Raw genomic sequence first — 4,936 nt, 5'->3', positions numbered from 1 at the left:
TGGTAATAATCACAGTTGCTGGAAGGTTTTCTCCACTGCGCATATAGAGAACACAAGCACCCATAAATGAAAATCTATATGATCAGATTTTCTTCAAACAGGTCACTAATTAGCTTCTATAATTAATACCTTCCTATAGTAGAGAGAGCCAGGTAATTATGTGGTATATTCTAAAGGTGAGTCACCCCATTTTAAGTAGCCATCATCCTAGAAATACAATTGTAAAATAATAACTTCTTCTGCATGTTTAAAGGAGTCATAGAGCTCTCCTGCAGCTCGAACTACAGCTATTCCAAGCAGCTTTTCCTGTCTGTATCAACAAAGAGACTAGCACAAAAGCTTTATCATTTTGACCATGGTGCCAGTGAACAGCTCTTTATATTTTTAAAAAGACATCCATCATTATGAATGCAATATATTTAAACTTTTGAACATTTCCTGTGCAATCAAAATTTAGCCTTTTCATCTTTTATATATCTCTACATCCTAACCTACTCAGATAGCATAGTATTTATTCCATCTAACTGAATGAATACTTGGGTAAGTTGAGAAGGCGATTAGAGAGAAATCATAAGGAAAAAGAATGGATCAGAGTTTATATCCTGCAATTCATTAAAATGCACTAAACGGCTTTTGGTACCAATAACCCTCCGATAATCATGGTTACCATTCCTAAAACCCGCCAGACTTTCTGTAAAAGTGGCAAGCACAAACCTCACAAACTGACACAGTACAAGAAAGGCAACAAGGATTCTCTATATGTCCAGGAAAAACAGTGTTATTGTCACCAGAAAACAGCCAACTATCTGTCTATCTATCTATCCTGTTTCATTATGAAAGGAAGCAAAGTAGCTATGGAGGGCAGACCAAGCCAGTTTTCTGGAAAAAAGCTAAAGCTACAAAGAAAATAGTGCTGCTGAGGCTCAAGTATGTTGAGCCCAACTGAAGATCTAAGAGAATTCTGGCTATTAAAAGATGTAAACATTTTGAACTGGGAGGGGATAAGAGAAGAAAGGGGCAAGTGATCCAATTATAAGCTCCATCTTTTGTTTTTATATGAAAAAAATAAAAGAAGGTCAATTTAAAAGAAAAAAGCATTAAACATTTTTGATATGTTGCCTTCTATTAAGATCCTTTGTCCCTAATTTTACCCTAACTTCTTAAAATGCTTCTACATATTTATAGCTATCCTTTCTGTCTATATATCTATCTGGAGAAGGAAAATACATCCACCAATATACACACTTTCATAACCATCTCTATTCCAGACAAGTAATTTTCCTTCTACTGTTTTAAGAATAAAATATTTTTATAAATTCAAACAATCTTAGTATGTCACTGTGTCTAGTATTTTATCTATTAGCGCTGATTCTTATTCCCATTTTTACATATTAATAGCTTGAAGCTTGGAAATATTCATATCTTCAATGTAGCCAATTTTTGATCCATTTGTATAAAATTCAAGGTATCACTTAATTACTCCACATTATTTTATATATTACTGGTGTGTTTTTGCTAGGCATATGACTTGCAGTTTTCCTTGGAAACACAAATATGTGTCCAATTATGCCTTATTATGGAGTAAAAGACACCTATGTATACAGTCAGATTTGGTTACTTGGTAGACCAAAAATGAGAACACTCTAGCACATGGGCCAAATTCATGTAGCTACTTACATTTTTGTAAATTAAATCTTATCAGAACAGAGATGCCTAATTGGTTACATATTGTTTTTGGCTTTAACATTACATTGGAAGTTGTAGCCAAGACCATAATTTAGGGGAGTCGGACTCCTCCAAATTTATGCTCTGACCATTTATGGAAAATATTTCCCAGTCTTTGACCTAAATTGTTTCTGTAGTACCTGCACCAGTATAAAGAATTTGTTAAAGCCGTATATTTATGTTTCATTAACCTTGAATCACAGAAACTCAGAAATATTGTCGGTTTTCTTTCCAATTGGTGAAATTCATTTGTGATAACTAAACTACAGTTTTTCTTAAAACAAAAAGTGAGAATTATAGTTTCTTTGGGATTTTCCTCTTTTGCAATATATTGTTTAAGTTGAAACCAAATTTGATAGTAATACTGTGTGGATATCTTTGTCTTGTTACAGACAATCTTAAATACTGCCTCATTTATGCAGAATATTTATTCTACTACAAACTCCTTTCAGTTATGCCTCTGATATGCTTTTTAAATTGAAGATCTCCTTTCTTTTCACATTTTTGTCACTTTAACTTTTTCACCTTAAGTATTATGGTGGTCTCCTCTTAGTCCTCACTTCTCTTTCCTCAACATATATGGTTTTAATCTCTCCATCTGCCTGTCATGAATAAAACTAACAACAAAAATAATTTCATGTATAGCACTTACCGTTTGCCAGGCACTGTTCTTATATGTTAACTTAATTAACATAATAAACTCATGGGTTTTTATTATCAGAATGCAGATGACAAATCTAAGGCAAAAAGGATTCAAATAACTTGTACCAGCATAAGTGTCTAAGCTATCTTTAGAATCTGTGTATTTTTCAACAGCAACTTTCATATCTATTGTCTGCTTTTAAACATTTAATCTCATTACTGAGACTTCTTGGACTGACTGCTTAATCTCTGAATGGCTATTTTATTGTATGTTTTAGGAGGCCAACCCCTTTTCCCTGCCTCCCAACATATGACTCTCGGCTTCAGAACCCCAGGTCTGTGGTCCATGATGGCTGTAGAATGTCCCATAGGAAGGCTTCACAGAGCCTCTTGTGACCCAAAAGCTTAGATGGATTTCTTCCTACATTGTGAACTCTGAGCTCAATGCTAGATGCTAAATGATAAAAATTTACCTGGTTTTTGCTTGCTGAATCCCATCTGCACCTCTAACCTGCTCATTTATCTTTTGTGAACTGTGGTTTGCTCATATCAATGATGAGGATGCTTCTTCGACTACATTTTTCTAGAGTACTGATTTTGTGATTTTGTTCACTTGAGTTCTCCTATCTAGATTGCTTTGTGTTGATTTCTCACCTTCTGTTTGTTTGTTTTTTTTTTTATAAGAGCTCACTTTATAATTCAGCTGAGGACAAGTTTGTAAAACGTTTGTAAGATCATGCAGCAGGGATTCCAGGCTCCTCAGCATTCCATGACCAAAGAGTCATCGCAGAACCTCAGATGCTTTTCCCAGAAAACAGATTGAAAGAGCAGAAACATACCATAAAGTGTCATTATGGACACTTAATCTGGTAATACGTAGAAATACTTAGTTTATATCTGGGCACATGGTAAGCACTCAGTTTCTATATGGATATGTATTCTGAATAATAACAAAAGTCAAATTACAAAAAGCCACCTTCTATGATAAGAATCTGCAAACTTTTTCTTGAAGAGTCAGATAGTAAATAGGGCTTCTAGGCCAAGGAGTAAAAATGGAGGAGAACAAGTGTATTAGGTTTTTTTTTTGGCCAATAGGTAAAAATGAATATATTATGTGGATACTTACATAACACTTAAAATTTAAATCATTGTTAGTTCATGGCCCATTCAGAAACAAAGACTGGGCTAGATTTGTTCTGGGAGTCAAAACTCGGCACCCATTATTCAAGGAGAAGAAAATCAAATGCAGGTAACATTTGTTATAGTGTTAGTTTGGATTTGATATTATTATACCTTTTTTCCAAAGGATTTTTTTAATCTTCCCAACTAGATTGCAATGTTGTTGGGTCATGATTCTTGTTTTGCCAAAAATTGTTTTTTGGTCATAATTGTTCTTTGCTTCTGTAAAGAAGTATTCTACTGTATTAAGTGATTACATATGTGTGTGTGTATTGATAGATTTTGATATAACTTCAATATATATGTATGTCAATAGAGAGAGCATAGTATAAATTAGTGATATATATATGTATTTATCATATATATGACATATATATATCATATGTGAATTGGATATTCTAGAATCCAAATATGTTTATTCATCATAATTCCTCAAATTTCCAGATTCATTGTTTACCTCTATTGTCTACATTCTTTTTTGTGTTACTGGAAGTCCATACTTCACTACTTTTTAAAAAACATCACATTGTATAGAATGTCATTGTACAGAACTCAAACATGCATTTGCAATCATTTTTGTTCGTAGGATCTGATTTTCTAAAAAAAATTAACTCACAATTACCTAAGGGATAAATAGTGATCAAAACTCTAGGAACTGGGGTTTGGTAATTTCATTAACTTTTTCATATTCCTTCTAGAATCTAAAAGTTATTTTTATGTCATACTCTGAGCATTTTTGCAAGGTCATGATATGGAAGCTATCAACTACATTTCAAGGGATATAGAACTGTTCGTTATTTAGGTATGAAGGGACTCTTCTTTCCTGCCCTTTCTATGCTTTATATTTCTCACTAGTGAATTAACAGTCTCTAAGATTGGAGCAGAAAATACATTTAATTCTGATTGCTCATTAATGACATTTCTGCAGTCATTTTTAAAAACAAAAGCAGTGCAGAGACTCAGACTTAAGTAAGCTTAGAATCCCTGTGAGGTGCATTCTGTTGGCGAGCACTTGATATTGGTGGGAGTGACAGAGCATCAGCATTTCTATAAACCAAATTGGGAACTCCTTAAAAAAGAAGTTTATAAGGAAATCGCTCTGGTCCTCATCTATGGTAATTGAATGCAAATTGGTGAATTAAGTGCATTTCTTTCTGGAAGAATGGAAATAGTAAAGAAGCCCAAAACATATGTTGGAGGAAAGTTGGTTCCTTCAACAAGTGTTCCTTGGAAAACCGTCTATCCACACGTAGATGATGGAAACTAGATTTCTATCTTTTATCCTGTACTAATATCAATTCCAAATTGACCAAAGATCTTAATGTTGGACCTAAAATTCCTTCAGGAAAGAGGAGAGAAAACAGAGGAGAATAGAGGCCTATAACTTCAA

General features: G+C 33.6%; 1 pseudogene; it reads left to right on the top strand.

Moving 5' to 3' along the window:
* Positions 1-659: 659 nt before the first annotated feature.
* LOC109679379 (large ribosomal subunit protein eL42-like) lies at positions 660-1,036 on the top strand (annotated as a pseudogene).
* Positions 1,037-4,936: the final 3,900 nt, after the last annotated feature.

Source organism: Castor canadensis, chromosome 15 (genome assembly GCF_047511655.1).
Source record: "Castor canadensis chromosome 15, mCasCan1.hap1v2, whole genome shotgun sequence".
Classification (NCBI taxonomy): Eukaryota; Metazoa; Chordata; class Mammalia; order Rodentia; family Castoridae; genus Castor; species Castor canadensis.
This window is presented reverse-complemented; position numbering and strand designations above follow the sequence as displayed.